This window comes from Plectropomus leopardus, chromosome 15 (assembly GCF_026936395.1).
Source record: "Plectropomus leopardus strain MGB_pleo_1.0 chromosome 15, ASM2693639v1, whole genome shotgun sequence".
Taxonomy (NCBI): Eukaryota; Metazoa; Chordata; class Actinopteri; order Perciformes; family Serranidae; genus Plectropomus; species Plectropomus leopardus.
Genome location: NC_142190.1, coordinates 4,369,831 through 4,387,035, shown reverse-complemented (window position 1 = coordinate 4,387,035; position 17,205 = coordinate 4,369,831). Strand labels below are relative to the sequence as shown.

General features: G+C 38.1%; 2 long non-coding RNA genes across 4 annotated transcripts in view; both read left to right on the top strand.

The window, feature by feature from the left end:
- The window catches only part of LOC121952295 (uncharacterized), a 32,084-nt gene extending 20,750 nt beyond the window's left edge, over nt 1-11,334 (top strand). Inside the window, exons 8-9 of one of the 3 annotated variants that reach the window (XR_015778864.1) lie at nt 1,095-1,194; nt 8,882-11,334. This is a non-coding gene — a long non-coding RNA (uncharacterized LOC121952295). Of the gene's footprint in view, nt 1-1,094; nt 7,464-8,881 lie in introns of those variants that run through there. The other 2 variants (XR_015778863.1, XR_015778862.1) reach the window with 2 other exon arrangements.
- A 3,029-nt stretch (nt 11,335-14,363) lies between these two features.
- The window catches only part of LOC148187204 (uncharacterized), a 54,538-nt gene continuing 51,696 nt past the window's right edge, over nt 14,364-17,205 (top strand). Inside the window, exon 1 of the long non-coding RNA XR_015778911.1 lies at nt 14,364-14,732. This is a non-coding gene — a long non-coding RNA (uncharacterized LOC148187204). The remainder of the gene's footprint in view (nt 14,733-17,205) is intronic.

The following is a 17,205-nucleotide window of genomic DNA, read 5'->3' as shown; positions in this document are numbered from 1 at the left end:
ACTTATCCCAAGGGAAATCGTGTAACACTGGCAAAACATTTACAAGAGTGCAATACAATACTCTACTTACTTTTAAAAATATATATATATTTTTACACACTTTACATACTCAGCATATAATACAGAGTTTACCATTTAAAATCAGGTTCTAAATATAAAGATATAAAATATATTATTCAGATATAATTGTATATACTGTACATAATTTATAGAATTTGTTCTCATATTTTGCATTATTTATATATGTATATCTTACTTGCTTATGTTTGGCACCAAAAATCCAAAGGAAATTCCTTGTATGTGAAAACCTATTAGTTATGGGCTACATTGCAGTTTGTAAACTTGAGTATATTAACACTAACAATATTCACAGCTGGTGTGTACGACTCATATATAATATTGATACGCCCTTTTATCAAAAAATTACTTTGTAAAAAAAATGTAGGTACCGTCTCAATCTATCACGCGGGGTACTTTGCCTGACAGTCATAACTGAGGGCATACTCACTCATCTAAACTAAAAAGGACACCCAGCACACGTGACGCTTTCGTGTTGCGTTCATGAAAAATCAGGAAACTTCTAAAATCCCTGTTGCACGTGAGAACTAAATTGACTAAGTGATCGCAGACATGGTGATGTGTTTACTTCTCATAAACTAACTGAGCATTACTTTCATTTCACCACATGTTGGGGTAATGGCAAACTCTGTAATGACAATTATTTTGTTAATGGGTTTTCTTCTCTTCTGGGAAACATCTATGGTACAGACAGTAATTTAATTCATATGCATAAAAAAGATCTGCATATCACAGGGGGTTTTGAGATCTCTTAAAATTAATTATATTGAATGATTTCCATCCTGTATTTATAGAGTTAAGGCACACAAGTCAGTCACACTTATTTCACTGCAATGCTGAAATTACACAGTAAGGGCACAGTTAAACCCCCAGGCATATTCAAATAACAGGACACATGCTGTACAGTTCTCATGGCATTTCAATAGGCTTAAGTGTGGTAATTCAATTTTTTAAAAAATAAATTAACATGGTCATCTTTTAGTGACAGCAGTGTGTGTTCTCCTGTTTCCTCCCAGCTTGGCTTCTGTCATCTTTCCAGTCAAGTTTCAAGGATTCGTAGAGTTCGGGCTTTGATGGTGACCACTAATGGTTTTTGAGCTGTATCTTTAAATTGTGGTAAGTACATGGTTATAGTTTGAAGGGTAAGTATATATCAGCAGGTAGGTAGGGCTGTTGGACATGTCCACACTGGAGCGGGCTGTTGGACACGTCTGTGCTGGAGCGGGCTGCCGGACATGTCCGCACACTGGAGCGGGCTGTTGGACATGTCCACATGCTGGAGCGGACTGTTGGATATGTTCGCACTGAAGCGGGCTGTCGCATGTCTGCGTGCTGGAGCGGACTGTTGGATATGTTCGCACTGAAGCGGGCTGTCGCATGTCTGCGTGCTGGAGCGGACTGTCAGACATGTCTACGTACAGGAGCAGGCTGTCGGACATGTCCACGCTGGAACGGACTGTCACACATTTCCACGCTTGAGCAGGCTGTCAGACATGTTCATGCTGGAGCGGACTGTTGGCAATGTCCGCGCTGGACCGGGCTGTCCGACATGTCTGCAGTAGAGCGGGATTTCGGAAATGTCTGCGCTGGAGCGGGCTGACGCACAATTCCATGCTGGAGCGGGCTGTTGGACATGTCCACGCGCTGGAGCGGGCTGTTACACAATTTGGCGCTGAAGCAGGCTGTCGGACATGTCCGCGTGCTGGAGCGGGCTTGTATGCCGAAACGCGTAGGAGTGTTTTAAAGGTTCATCATGACCATGCTGTAGAAACAAAGGCATTTTAACATTTCAAGAGAGTACCTTGGAATTTGCGTTTTGATCGTTTATCCCAGTATATCCCCACCCAAAGAGCACCTCGAACAGATTGACTTTTGAGTCCAGGAAGCGCTCCTTTTCTTGCATTTCTGCTTCACCATGTTTAGTTCTAACTCTTGGGACATTAAGTAGGCCAGTTGCATGTCCTAAGCGTCTGGGGTTTATATGTCACAAGCATGTTGGAGATATATTTGGGCTTTGACCCACAGAGGGATTCATAGACAAGCAGCGAGATTTTGAAATGAATTCCCTGCCAGTGCAAGGGTTTTAAAACTGGAGGCAGATAAGATAAGATAAGATATAAGCAAAGGGGATAGTGCAAAAACAACACCAGTAAAAAATAAAATAAAAAAACAAAACAATAATAAGTAAGCAGTCGAAAATGGAAATGTGTGTATATGAATCTAAAATTATGGGACTGGCATTTTTTAACTGTAAACATGGGTTATATCGTATATATCGCATTAACTTAATTAGAATTTTAAAAGTTTTACATATGTGTGTGTGTGCGTGTGTGTGTGTGTGTGTACATGGTTTTTGTTTTTTTCAGTGGATTTTGAATGTCGTTGTATGTTTGGGTAAAGGGATTTTTGTGTGCGTGTTAATGTGGACTAGGACACACTTCTAGAATTAATACTTTCACTGTTGATTAATATGTTGATTATTTTCTTGAATATCAAATTAGTTGTTTGGTCTAAAATATCAGAAAAAGGTGAAAGGAAAAAGTCGATCAGTGTTTTCCAAAACCCAAGATAATGTCCTCATATGTAAATATTCTGTTCACTGTCACAGAAAGAAAAAACCCCTGAATATATTCACATTTAAGAAGCTGACTGTTTTTATCTTAAACTGTACTTAGGCTGATTAATTGACAAATCATTAATTGATTGAGGGTTGCTGTTTCACACACCTTCAACATACTGTTGGACTCTCGTGCAAGTATGGGCTGTTATTTAAGTGCTGTGTCACTTTATGATTGTAAGAAGACACTAAGAAAAGTCATTAAGACTACAATGTTGACTCTTTTTTAAAAAAAAATCAATACAGAGGTGATTAGGTTGTGCAGGAATTGACTTTTTCTTCCTCTGAAACATCAGCTATAAACACCTTTTATTTACAAATCCATTGTTTTAAAGGGAAAACAATATATTGATTTTTGTGACCCCTTGATGGTTTTCCATGCATGACCCTCCAGCATAACATCGCTACAATCACGACAAACTATAATCATTTCATTTGAATGATGTCAAAGTAAAGCATAATTGGTAAGATTATGTGGCAGCTGTTATGTATAGTTTACTTTGGTTCTTTTACAGTTAATTAGTCGCCCCAATTTTGTTTTTGTGAGGAAAATAATCCATACCCACTGCCGTTAATGACAATGTGTCACTACAAATGAGGAGTGCTCCTTAATGAGCAGTAGGTAATAACATTAATGGTAACTGTTGGGTACCTTCATTACTGCTGAACAAAAGCAGCTGCCACTGTGCTGTTTTAAGGCACCTTAACTCATCACAAGTAAGAAAAATGACTCGAAAGTTGTTTTAGTGGAGGCTGTAGCTAAATGAATTGTTTATTGAAAATGTGGCAGTTTTTTATTTTAAAATGAAGCTACATAATATATAACAATATATATCAGAATGGACTACTACCAGCATAAATAGGGCTCAGGTCATTCTGTTAGGTACAAATATCTATCAGAATTGACTGCTACCAGTATAGATAGGGGCATAGGTATTATTTTTTTAACTTTTTATCATTAAGGCAAACATAGCTCATATTTCAAGAATAAAAACAGCACAGGAGACATAGGAAATTTCCCACATTGTAGAGCAGTCCTTTATTATTCCACAAATGACAAAATGTACTTAAGGTCTTTTGTCTTTGCACAGCGGTATGACTATCCAGTTTTTAGTCTTTCCAATTGTTCTTACAAATGCAAAACACCAAAAAACAAAACAAATGAAGGTTATCTCATCGTATGCATCCTCCTAATTAGGGACAAACATGATCAAGGTCCGCAGTAATGGGAAAGTTGTATGATTTGGATGATGAGAGGACCTAAATTTTTTCCTTTGAAATCACTTCATTAAGTGTGAGGAACAGCAAAGTCTGATTGAAGTGAATTACAAAATACACGCTTGCCAAAACGAAAGTCCACTGAGAACTAATTTGTAAGCCGGTTTCCTCCACGCTCATTTGGCTTCATGTTTCCGTCGTAGTAGGGGGTAGTGACGTCCTCTCCTCACTAATTGGTTTGGGATTTGCTTCAATATGGCAAATACTTTTCACAAACAAGCGAGAGGAGATGGAGTGGAATGAATGAGGGTGTGAGGAGTAAGCTGACATGGAGAAAAGAGAAGCAAAAAAGCTTTGGGATGCATCTCAGGCCTCCCATGGTGCCTGCTTTGGTCGGCCATTGCTGGTTTTTTGAAATAACCACACGCTGACATAATTCCATTAGTGTGTGTGTGTGTGTGTGTGTGTGTGTGTGTGTGTGTGTGTGTGTGTGTGTGTGTGTGTGTGTGTGTGTGTGTGACAGAGCAGTGCAGGGAAAGCAGGTCCAGCAAATGACTCCATGTTGAGATGTAATTGTGGCCAAAACAGCTTTACTACAATATGCACAGTGAGGGAATACACAGCATTTTGGTTACGTTACACCCGTACAGTGATACTCAACTTTCAGCCCGTGGGCCAAATCTGGCCCCTGATAGGGTGCTGAGTGCCCCCCCCCCAACCATTTTCTATTTCTCATTAAAAATAAAGTGATTCACGGCAAGTACAGCTTGCTTATCAAAAAAAGTGCCAGCAGAGGATCCCCTGCATCCCCCGACCGAGGCTTTAGCTAAGCCCCTAATGTCCTAAAATCCTAGAAATGTCCCAAAATCCTAGAAATGTCCTAAAAATCCTTGAAAAGTCCTAAAATCTGAGAAACAGCCTAAAATCCAAGAAATGTCCTTAAATCCTAGAAATGTCCTTAAATCCTAGAAATGTCCTTAAATCCAAGAAGCATCCTAAAATGTCAGAGAAATGTCCTAAAATATCTGAGAAATGTCCCAGTGTCCTAGTGGGAGTGGTTGAAACAGAGGCTGAGTGTGTAATGAGTTTTTTTTTTAATATTAATGCATAAAAACAATTCTTTTCATATTGAAACATTAATTGGGCATGTTATAATTTACAGATAAATGCACAAAGAGCACTCATGAGGAGGAAACCAGTTGGGTTACTTAAAAATGTAATTGTACGATACATAGCATGCACAAACAGACTCTCAGTAACATGAAACTATCCAGCAGACATCAACACAAACAGTCACATTCCTGTGCAGGGGGAAAAAATCCAATCAGGCTATGACTAATTACTGGAATTTTATCTTTTAAAGCTTCATGTGACTCATATTACCATCAGTTTCAATTGAAGACACTTCAACACTCTGCAACTCACACCAATGAAAATTTGGAAAAATGGGTTTTTGATTTTGGGCAAACTAGCCCTTTAAGGCTCACATTATAAAAAAAACTTTAAAGCTGTGAAAAATTAACATAATTAACCTGGAAGACTCCAGAAGGGTGACTCAGGCCTCCATTCAGGAGCCAAAGGGCCCGCTGTCATTTGATAAGGAAACTGTCTCATCAGCAAACTCTTTCCCACGACTTTTTCTGCCCAGAAAAATAAAATGGACCCCATTTCCACATTCTTAAAAGGGTAATACAGTATGTTCCTCCAGTCCCATAAGGGAAAATACTGACTCAGTTTCTAATCCAATGGGGGCTATAAAGTCTAGGCCTCGCTTCAGGATGTAGAGAGGAGCAGAAAGAAGGCTAAAGATCAACTGGCTTCCCAGCACTTGATCCTGGGGGATAAAGAGCGAGGCGGTCTCCCGGCTCGAGATGCTGCTGAACTCCTACCGAAAAAAAAACAAACTGCCAGAGAGGAGCAACTTAGTGGAATCAAGAGCCTTTAGGTCTGCTGGAAAGAAGCTAATTAGTCTGAGATTTGAGGAGATTGAGGGAGAACAGCTGGACGGGGAGGAAAAACAGCAGCGCGGTTTCAGTTACACAGACTTTTCAAGCTTGTTAATGCACAGTTTGTTTGTTCATGTAGGTTGAAGGCTGCGTTATTGAAAGAAACAGAGGAATCAGAATAAAGCTGTCATTTCTGACATGGTGAGGGTTACATCATTTTGATAAGTCTGAATATAAAAGTATGTCAGACTCACTTGATCAGATTTGTTTGATGGTGCTACAGTATGCAAATGATGAACTCATCAAACTTTATTTTCAATCCAGAAGGAAGCTCAATATCTGGACAAAGTGACAACTGGCCATAAAAGCAAAGCAAATCCACTAAAACTAAAAAAAAACAAACTCATAAAGTAATAAGATGAACAATAAACCAACAAAAAGTGCAAAGGCATGTGGGTCAGAACTGCTAAAAAATATGTTAAAATTAAATAAAATAACACTAAAAGTAGAGCATTAAAAGAGGAGAACACATATGAATTGAAATGAATAAAATATAAAAAAGATAGATAGACCAATTAAAGACAACATGAGTGAGAACTGCTAAAAATGTTAAAATTAAATAAATATAATACTAAAAGTAGCCCATTAAGAGGATAATATTTATGAATTAAAATGAATACAAGAAATAAAAATAGAATAAACAGATCAATAAAAGACAACACTCAAGTAAACATGAGACCAAATAATAGATAGTAAAAGTAAAACACACCTAAGTTAAAACTAATAAATTAATAAATAATTATTCAAATAAAACAATGATAAATAAATGAAAATAAATAGTCAAATATATATCTTCAGCTTGACTTTTAAGATGATTCTGTTGGGGCATTCCTCATGTCATGGGGTAAAGGACAAATTGTCCTTAAAAAGTGTCAGGTATGAGCTCCGAGTCAGCCCCGAAGCATCAGGATGCAAAGCTGGTTTCCATACTGCTCATATGATGAGCCAAGTGTTGTCACAACTGAATCAATCCTTTGTTCAAATATAAAATGGATTACGTCTGAGGCGAAAACACACCAAGACAGATGCACAAAATCCTGCATCGCACTTGTCAGTGCTGTCTGTCCTGCCTGCACTCTGCTGCTCTGCACACTGAGCTTATGGCTGCTCTCTGGATCAAACCAAATATACAATCTGCACAAACTGAATCTTCATTTACATTCAGAATCATGGAGCAATAGTTTTAAACCTCTTTGAAGAGGACAAGCTTTTTTTTCTCTCAGTGTTGTTACTGTCACCAGGGGGCGATATGACCATTTTTCTTCCCTGTGAGGACTTGAGCTTTTTCAACATGACACTTTGCTTTTGTTGAAACATCACTGCAAAAGTGAACCTTTGTTTAAAGACAGACCCATTACTTTCATGGTTTGTGCTCTTAAACTGTTTTAATGTGCATTTATTGTCATAGTTTAATTTTCTTAATGCAAATACGAAAGTGTTACAAGTCAAGTCAACACTACAGCTGCTGCACCGTATTTAAAAATCAGAAATAAAATGATAATAAAAACATAAATGTTCATGCTGATTTCTTGATTTTTATTTTTATTCATTTCATTATACTTCTTATTATGGCTTTGATTGGTTTTCTTTCATCCTGACCTGTTAAGTTATAAAGTTCTGTTCATTAAATATTCATTTAAACATTTGTGGATTGCAGATTATTAAATGTTTGGAGCAGTAAAAGTTGTATTTGTGTAGCAAATGAGGCAATTTTTGCTTCTCCTTGTGGTTGTTTTGCATGTCTCTTGGGTAGTTCTGTGTCTCTTTGTGAATGTTTTGTGTCTCTTTCGGACAATTTGCATCTCTTTGAAGCAATTTTGTGTCTATTTCACGTAATTTTGGGTCTATTTGAGACAATTTTGGGTCTCCTCATGGTTGTTTGGTGTCTCCTTGGGGCAATTTATTGTCTCTGAGGTACTTTTGTGCCTCCTTGTGGTTGTGTTGTGCCTCTTTGAGGCATTTCATTGTCTCTTTCAGGTATGTTTATGTTTCTTTTAGGCAGTTTTTCATCTCTTTGAGGTCACTTTGCCTCTGTTAGAGATGATTTTGCATCTCCTTGTCACTGTTTTGTGTCTCTTTGAGGACATTTTGTGTGTCCCTGTGGTTATTTTTTGTCTTTCAGTAATTTTGTGTCTCCTTGTGGTTGTTTTGTGTCTCTTTGAGGTAATTTTGAGCCTCCTTGAGGTTGTTTTGTGTGTCTTTGCAACAGATTCAATTTTGCTGACATGGGCTACAAATGGATAAAAAAGGCAAGTTTAAAAAAAAAATAATAAAAAAAGAGATGTGGCCAGCTGCCTCAGGAGACGGCATCTAAATGGACAACAGATAAAGTATCTTGTGGGTCTAGAAGGTTTATGTTTGTCAGAATGGTGCGAAAATCAATGGGCTCCTGAGGGGGCGGCTGTGCTCTGATAGTCCTCCTCCTCTCTTCACCGCGGAGCAGGAATCAGTCAAGGATATTAATCTAAACATCAGTCATGCATGGGGAACACCCCACAAGGAGAATAAGCCTGCTCATCCATGCATCTCCTGGGGGAGGCAGGGGGCTTTGAGGAAGGGGAATGGGTAAGTATGTCAGAGTATCATCTCAGTAGATGTGATGTGGGCTGACTTTAGGCACACAGACAATAAAACCCAAACTGAAGGGGCTGGCACCATCAAAACGGAAATTCGTGCACTGAACCGCTTTGCAATTGGTGCAACAAATACATCACGCAGAGCTGCCACAGTCCAGACCGGCACAGAACAATACTCCTGTGCAGGGAAAAGAATTTCTCTGAGATATATATGTTAATGTAATTCATCTTAATGCAATCTTATTCTCCAGCCGTTCCAATAAAGCACAAGTAGCTGGAAGTATTAAAATTCAGGAGCAGTCCATTTTCTTATTATCTACAATATGCTGTATTTCATTTTCTCTCATCACCTTTATGAAACGCTCTCCTCTGCCTCTCTGTTTCAGCTGGGTTATCCTCCCAAGGACGAGTCGTTTCTTCATGAGGACGCCACATACGCTGACTGCAGGGCGTCTGAGCTTTCCAGTCCACAGCTGATCTAATGTACCACAACTGTCAACAGCTACAGAAACATGCCAACATAGTCCGTCTGAACTCGCTAATTGATGGCACAACCTAAGCTGAGAATTGTGGGTGGAATTCAAAATTAAAGTCGAGCTGCATAGAGGCAGGTTTTTAATCAGTTCCATATTCAGCTGCGCTACAACTGCATCTGCCCTAACTCAATAAAGCCAGTACATTTATTGAGAAAATGTTAAATAATTGCAGCGGTTTCAGCAGAGCCAAGTCACGTCTCCCAGGCTTGTTATGTCTGGGCCCCTGGGCACAGAGACGCAAAAGAGATGGTGGTTTTGCATCTCTTTGTCATCCTTATTCATCTTTTTGTGGTTTTATGTCTCCTTTAGGCAGTTTTGTGTTTGTGGTTCTTTTGTGTCTCACTGAGGCAAATTTATGTCTCTCTGGGGCAGTTTTGTGTCTCTTTGAGTTGATTTTGTGTTTCCTTGTGGTTGTGTTGTTTTTATTTGTTGTCTTTTTGTGCGTCTTTAAGGTAATTTGTCTCTTTTGGAATTTTCTGTCTCAGTGGTTATTTTGTGTGTCTCTGAGCTCTTTTTGTGTCTCCTTGTGGTTGTTTTGTGTCTCTTTGAGCTAATATTGGGTCTCACTGAGCTAATTTTGTGTCTCCTTATGTTTTTTGTGTCTCTTTGTTATCTCTGTGTGTTCATTTAGGGAACTGTTTGTGGTTGTTTTGTGTCTATCTTGTCTGTTTTTTATGTTTTTGTGTTGTGTTTTTGTGTCTGCTGGAGGTAAAGTTGTATTTCCTTTTGGATATTTTATATCTCTTTAGGGTAATTTGTATTTCTTTTAGTTGTTTTCTGTCTTTTTCTTCTGTCTTTTTGTGTCTCTTAGAGGTTATTTTGTGTTTTTTGTGGTTGTTTTGCATGTTTTGTGGTCTTTTTGTGTTCCTCAGAGTTGTTAGTAGTGTTCTGCTGGTTGGTATGTATGAATTTGAGTGACTTTGCAGATGGAGGCCAGGGGATGGGTCTGTGCCCAGTACGCCCAGTCAGTAATCCATCCATGTTTCTGTTACTGCACACTGGTACAGCCATCTGTAGTTGTGACATTACAACATCAATAATCTGACGCTCCGCTAATGTCCATGTAACCATTTGTCTTGGTCTATGTGTGTATCCAGTGTCTCCCCCTCACAAGGCAAGCACATTTGCAAGTAAACTTTTCTCCATGTAAACTTCATCGGGTCATAACGTATTTACTTCCAGCTCCATTTGTTAGTCATTCTGAGGCCACGGGGTCTTTGCTTGTCCCGACAGCAGAGTGCAGCATCACAACTGTAAGGCAGATAATTAGGCTCGTCGTAATGTTTGGACCAGCCAGCCTGCTCTTGTATGCTTGAGAAATCATTAAAGATTATGAGGCAATCTTTTCCCAAGCAGATGAAATGACAAACCATCAAACACGCTCATTTTGAGAGAAAACAATTACAGCAATTGTTTTGTTTTATTAAAATCATTTTGTCAGTTTTCCTTTTAGACAAGTGTGCAGTGAAAGAACACATGGGAATAACGTGACGAAAATCAGGTTGAACTCTTTGAGGTTATGAACCTGAACCAAAATTTTGGGGCCATTAAAGGTGCAAATAGTAAATTTAGACTCTTAAGTAAGATTTAGTGGCAGCTGTAGGAAACTACAACATTAACAAATGCTTTTACTCTGCAGTTTATAATTCTTTCACAAAGTCAGCCCGAGGAAGGTTTGTATTTAGCAACTGTTACATTGGGATTTGACTCTCAATATTTTATGTTAAGAAACTGACTTATCTTAACTTGAAGTTTATATACAACCTGTTGTCATCAGATACCAGCCTGTTTTCATTCCGAACTGTTTGTTGACGTCCCGGCGTTGGTTGTCACGTGCTTTTGTTGCCTAAACATAACCACGTGCTGCGTCATCCCACCGTGTGCATTTGTTGACCACAGAGACAGTTGCTGGCCGAGTGGTTAACTTAAACCCTCAGTTCGTTTGAATAGGCATAAAGTGATGATTGATGATTGAGTCATGTGGCTCTTATAGACTCTAAAATGCTATCGGACCGAATGGATCAAATTCTAATAGTGAAACAAGTTGTTTCGTTGGGAATGTGACACTCAAACTCATCCCATAATTTCATTGCTTTCACAGTGGTGCTGCTTGTTGGTCAGATGGATGTTTTTGGCGGGAACTTCCCCATTGCTGATGTTGCTTCTGCAGCTCTGAATGACTGAGTGACCAGCACAAGATGGCAATGGCTGTATCCCGAATATTTTAGCCTCACTTAAGCATAGCGGGGGTAGGTGGGGGCCCGTCGTCTATCTTTTATTATATCTGATCACTCAAATTTTACGCTGGCAAAAACACTGTAGTGCTGCAAAATTAAAATCTTTCCTTGATGTGGTATGTCTACAGTCAAATGGATTAAACTTGCATCTTTTCTCAGATTTTGGAGTCTTGTACCTGATTACACGTTGTGCACCTCTTAAGCCACTTGAGGACACGGCACACAAACAGTCTGTGCTGGTATGTATTAAGTGAACCTGCAAGACATTTTGATTGATTTAATGAATATTTCTTAATTTTTTGTGGAATGACCAGAGTGCTCAAAAAATTAAATGAATAGAGACAATTTAAGCACTGTTTTCCACAAGTGCATGAAAAAGGAACCTAATTAACAACAAAGCCACAAAAGTCTGCCCTGACAAACCTTTCAGGCAAAGGATCTGCCTACAGGGTTGCAGTACCTGTCCTGAACTAATGGCTGAAAAGCAGCATCCACCTGGGGCCAGACGTTTCTTGTTCAGTGAAAACCGCCGAGCAGCGCTGAGGTTCAGTGAACAAGGCTAATAATACAAGGTATCATCAAGGCAGAGGAGGCCTGGAGGGAAAGACAATCAAAGTAAACAAATGCTGGATGGTCCAGTTCTGCCTCACACATTAGTGGGTGTGTGACAGCACGTCTATGGAAACGGACATGATAAAACACACAGGCCTAAAGGATAATTTTCATTATTATACCAACCTGTTGGAAATATTTGTATTATTACTCTACTATAGTTAGTACACTGTGTTGTATATGGTACTTAGAAAGTAAATATGCAGGGAAATAATCATTGTGAGTTTTGGATACTTTCTTTATTGCTAATATTAAACCCAATTACCAGAACAAATATTGGCATTGTACATTTCTGTAAACCACATATATGTTACATTTGCATGTTATTATTTAGCAAATACATTTCAACCTTCATGTTTCCATAATGCTGAGGGTGATGTAGGCACAAGATCATGGTTTTGGCTTAAAATTTGCAGTTTGGGGAGCGTAATCCTGACAAAAAACAACTGCTTATTGTGCCACTATCCTGGCAGAAAAGTAATGATAGCCCAAAGCTGTGAAATGTGGTATTTTATGGTAAATGGAGGGTCATACATTATCCCCTTGCCTAATATTTGCTTAAATCACTGAACTCAGTAGTCTTAGATTTAGGACAGACGTCTTTATGGTACAGGCTTTTAATTATTATTTATTATTATTATTATTATAAACATGGGAAGAAGGTAATGAGCAACAAAAGGAAAAAATGACCCAGAGGTTAGCAATAAATCTGTGAAAAGTGATAAAAGAAAATTACCTGAAAATTTGCCACAAAAAAGAGGAAGTAAAAAAAAAAAAAAGAAAATACAAAGCAAGAAATGGGCTGACTCTGTGGGTAAGTAAAAGGTTATGTCATTTATCCAAATAATAGGGGCTGAAAGAATAATGTCAAATCGTAGTGTGCATTATGCTCACATTGGACACAGAGGAGACCACACTGTTGAGAAGAATTCTGTGCCAATGTGATTACATTTATATTCTGATGGAGCAATTAGTAAAATAAATAAATAAAATAAAATAAATACCACCTGAATGCTGGAGGCTGAGCAGCAGAGAGAGGCCGGCTGTGGTGAACAGTGGGCGGTGACACTGAGGAGAAACCGCTGCAAAGGCTTGAAGATGCGACTACGATTAAAGATAATAATGTGGTTGTCAGAGACATCAGTGGGAGAAAAGGTCGAGCTTTTTAGAAGTTGAACGACAGATGCAGATGATTGGATCATTAAATGTCATTCCACATGGATGAGATTCACACCTCCACATGATTTAAAGCACCTCAGAACTGCCTGACAATTTATTTATTGTTATCTCAAAAAGAAATTAGTACTTTCAAAAAATATGCATAAAAAAAGTTTCATTTTATGTGTACAATATGAAGAAGTTAACTGTAATTTATTGACATGGTAAGATTATTATTATTATTATTATTAAAATCCTGTGATAGTTTTGGTCTGCATGTCAGAATTTTGCATTACACAGTTGGCTTACTGTGGATGTATTTTACATTAAATTTGGTTCGCCGGGAGATTAAATCATGTTCAAAGTGTCTGGAGCATTTACAGTTTTACCTTGACTGGTGAAATTACTTGTGACATTTTGTAGAATAATAAGTTTATGACTTTTCTCTGGAATAATAAGAGCAACATTAAACATTTAGAGACATCCTTTAATGGCTTGGACTAATATGCTTCTGGCCATATTTGAGAGGTTGGTGCAATGGTGTGCTGCTGAATGGGGTGGTCAAATTAGTCCAATTAAACTGTAAATGTGAATTTAAATTAAGATTTGCCTTTTTATGACTCCAGTAGTTGTGATAGACAAATTATAGTCATTTATGTAAGTAAAAGTAGCAACACTGTAACTTCAAAAACAAAAAAAAACAAACAAAAAAACAACAACAGAGGGACAAGCACTTAAGAAGAAATTGCCCAAAAATAAGCTTGAAATTAAAAAAAAAATGAAAGTAAGCTACCTGAAAAATAAGAAAAAAAGGCTAAAAAGACAAGAAAATGACCTGAATACAATACTAAAAAGAATAAGGAAAATATTCTAAATATTTTGTTTTTCTCTGTAACATTATCTATAATATTAAAAGAATTATTAATTTAATGTTCTGGACATTTCTTTGTCACCTTCTTTTTGCAATTTGCAGGATGTGTCTTGCCATGTTGCTTATCACGATTTTTTTCCTGTGTTTTTGAAATAAGTCAAACCAATTTTCTCAGTTTTCATAGGTTTAAATGTTGATGCCAATCTAGGTGTTAAATAGATACACGGCACCCTAAATAATAATTTGTTGGCCGATTTTTATTTTGTAATGGTAATCTAAATCTGCAAAGTAACTTGCAACCATGAAACCAAATACATGTAATGAAGCAAAAAGCATTATGTTTACTTTTGAAATGTAGTGTGAAGTAGTATAACATGGCAACACTGGGGTTAATTAAGCTCCACCACTGCACCTGACTCACTCTGGTTGCTGCTGAGTAAATCACACGCACCCTCTGAGGGCCGGCGCTTCATTTGGCTGTTTTGCTTGGCTGCTTAAAGGCCTACTGCGGACATATTGGCGCTAATTTTCAAAATCTGCGGTGAAGAGTACAAACATTTGCAGCTAACTTTGCAGCTTATCGTACTGCAATGAATCTTCCAGCTCAGCTGCAGCCGGTTGTATCTTCAGGAGGACTTTGTGGAGGAAAATCCGTGATTGGCTGCGTTTCACCTGTTGGACTCAAACACAAAATGCTGGTCGTGGAGTTTCTGCAGCCTGGGACCAAACTGACATCTCACAGAGACTTTTTTCACTCTCACAAAGACTTTTTTCACTCTTGCAAAGACGTCCAGGATGAAGCCGCTTCACCTGGATGAGCCAGGTAAGCTAAATATTTGGTGCTATATCCTCGGTAGTCTTGTCTTTGCTCTGCTGTGTGTTTAAAGAGGCCTGCGTGGCTTAAAGCTGCTGGTTGTTTGCTGTCACTGAGCTGCTTGTTTTCATTTTCTTGACATCTGCTTGGAGAATTTACATTGATTTTTGTGTTTTATTCATTGTGAATTAAGTTCAAGTTGATGCTTTTTATTGGTGTTATGTGGCAGATGCACTGTGATGCTTTCATGCTGTTTGTATGTTTAATAGTGGATAGTTAGGGACTGTACTCTATTTATCAGAGTAATGGGGTCGGCTGTTTTTTTTAAAATAATATTTTATGATCCTCCCTGGAGCTTAAATATTTTTTCTTGAGCCTCTCTGAGTGACTTGGTGAAAATGACCCTCCCTTCCCCATAAATAACTGTATTTCACAGTTTATGGCAGTGATAAATGGTGTGATTTGGGAGATTTTTTAACATCTTGAAACCTGGATCGACATGTTTTCTTGTGCTCTGTTGAAATACTTTTCACAAGCTATTTAAGCCTCGAAAACCTAAAAAACATGAGGAAAAAGGCTATGAGCGACTCGGCAAGAAATTTGCTGTAAATTGCCAGAAATTAATAAAAGGTGACAAGAAAATAAACTAAAAATAAAAAAAGGAAAAAAAGAGGTCACTGTATAATTGCTATAATCATATATTTTAGATATAAAAAATTTTTTTTTTTTTGAAAGAAGTCAAACCCATTTGCTCAAATTGTAAAGGGTTAGAATTAATTCAAAATATGACAGAAGTTGAAAGTTCAAAGCGGAAAGTTTTAAGTTGATTGTCCCTCCTCTTAGCCAAATCATGCATTTTGCACCCCTCTCATAAATAATGAACACTCCCTTACTCGACCCCAACATGACTCGGGTATTAGAATTATTATGAGCTGAATGGTTTTGCAGCTATTTTCCTTCTTACTTGTTGTTGAGGGGAACAGATATGATTGTCTTTGTGCAGAGTTCATTCCCATAATTATTTCCTCATAATAAGGCTTTATAGGAAACTCAAAGCTGTTGTGACACACATTAGGGCAGGCCGTCACATTTTCTACACAGACTTTATATTCAGCATTAGAGGAAATATCTCAGCTCAAAGTAATGGCTCATAATTACATCTAAAGTGCTGAGCTTTTTCTCTAGTATAGTTTCTGCTGCCGCTGCTGCACTCAGACACACTTTTGGCCAACTGAAACTCATTTCCACACACTTGAGGTCATCTGTTGCTTAACGACACAGCATAACATCACACAAGTATAGATTGTCGGCTTCAAGCCATGATTTTCTGCAAGTTTAATGTGCTTTAGTTAATAAGTGTTTGGTGCACTTATGGCATTTGCCTGTTGCTGAATATCAGCTGGACAGCTTGGTCAAGGTTTTTTTTCCTCATTTCATTGAATATTTTATTCTAGGCGTTCATTATATATAGTTTTTTATTGTCATTGCAGTGTCCTCTTACACAATAAACACATCGCAGAAGACTACGAAATTGCACTCGGGAATTTTTAAAATGGTTTAAAGAGAGTATCTTTTTTATTGGTGCCTTTTAGAGCTGCAGCAACATAGTTGTCAATTACACTAAATAATCTGCACCTCATTTGATAACTGACTAAACCAGCAGGGATCATTTGAAGGAAAAAGTAAAACTTTGTGATTCCAGCTTCATAAATGTGAATTTTCAATTTTCTTTACTCCTCTAATAGTAAACTGAGTGGATGTCGGGGTTTACTATCTATCTATCTATCTATCTGTCTATCTATCTGTCTATATGTGTATGTATGTATATATCTTTTTGTTTTATTTTTTTTATTTTTTGGACCAGTACTCACCCTGCAGCTATGCCAATGCATACACAAAAAAACATAATGTAAATATATTCTAAATGCATACAATATTAAACACACACAGTACTCAGTCTCTGTAGTACATGTTGTATGTAGCACATGCAGTAGGCAGTTCATATAGTAAATGTGTGTGCGTGTGTGTGTGTGTGGTGTCGTCACTTGGTGGATTCTACATAATCTGGCTGTCTAATGTGATTGTGTTGAGACAGGGTTCATTATTGTCACTATGTTGTTGCTGCAGAGTGACACCAGCTGCTGAACTTGGTGCGTGCGCGCTTGCTTGTGACAAATAACAACAAGGTCAGGGCCAATACATGCAACATATCACCTTCTGCATTCATATAAATCTGCACTGTGCGAGTCAGCTGACTGAAATATTAAGATCTCTGCACCCTCTGAACTACATCAAGTGCCCCTCAGCCAGCTGCAGTATCACGGTGTCATCCCCGTGCAGAGGTGCATGTCTGCGAGATTGAAGAGTCCCCTGAGTGGCTTCAGGTGGACCAGACAATTACTGTGGATGTCTTTGGGCTGCAGTGTTCTCCGTTATGTCTTTCATTAACTTAAATCAGTCGTGTGTTTCACCAAACACTCAG